Consider the following 907-nt stretch of genomic DNA (forward strand, 5'->3'; position numbering starts at 1 on the left):
GGCCCACATGAATTTATATTTACCCTTAAGCAGCATCAACTTTCAAAAAAACCAGGAAAGAACTTGCAAAACAGAGCCAAACCCTCTTACCATTTTATAGTTTTAATTTTTATTTCTACTTGGCATTAATGGGATTTTAAAATGTCACCACAAACTCATTTAACTTCCACCTATTGACTTAAAACTCTTTAACATTTGGAATGTACTGTTAAGACTGGATATCAAAGAGAAACTAAAAATAATTCAAGGGATTAAGTATTTTGAGAACTGTAGTTTTAAAAAAACATATTTGTCAATATGACTTCTGGGTATCTAGCCACAAGAATTAAAAGTAGGGTATCAAAAGAATGAAACTGGGCCACTTTATTACACCAATTACAAAAATAAACTCAAAGTAGATATACAGACCTAAATGTGAGACCTGAACCCATAGAACTCCTCAAAGAAAACACAGGCAGTAATCTCTTGGATATTGGCCACAGCAACATATTTATGGCTATGTCTCCTCAGGCAAGAGAAACAAAAGCAAAAATAAACTATAGAGACTACACCAAAATAAAAGCTTTTGTACGACAAAGGGAACCATCAGCAAAACAAAAAGGCAACCTACGGAATGAGAGAGGATACCTGCAAATTATACATCTGATAAGGGATTATCTTTCCAAAATATGTAACATCCAAACGTATACAACTCAACACCAAAAAAAACCAAAACCAAAAACAAATAAACCCAATTCGATTGAAAAATGGGCAGAGGACCTGAACAGACATTCTTCCAGAGAAGACATATGAATGGCCGACAGACACATGAAAAGATGCTCAATATCACCAAATCATGAGGGAAATGCAAATGAAAACCACAGTGAGATATCACTTCACACCAGTCAGAACAGCTAGTATCAACAAG

Source organism: Ursus americanus, chromosome 5, assembly GCF_024610735.1.
Source record: "Ursus americanus isolate L20-20 chromosome 5, mUrsAme1.1.p, whole genome shotgun sequence".
Classification (NCBI taxonomy): domain Eukaryota; kingdom Metazoa; phylum Chordata; class Mammalia; order Carnivora; family Ursidae; genus Ursus; species Ursus americanus.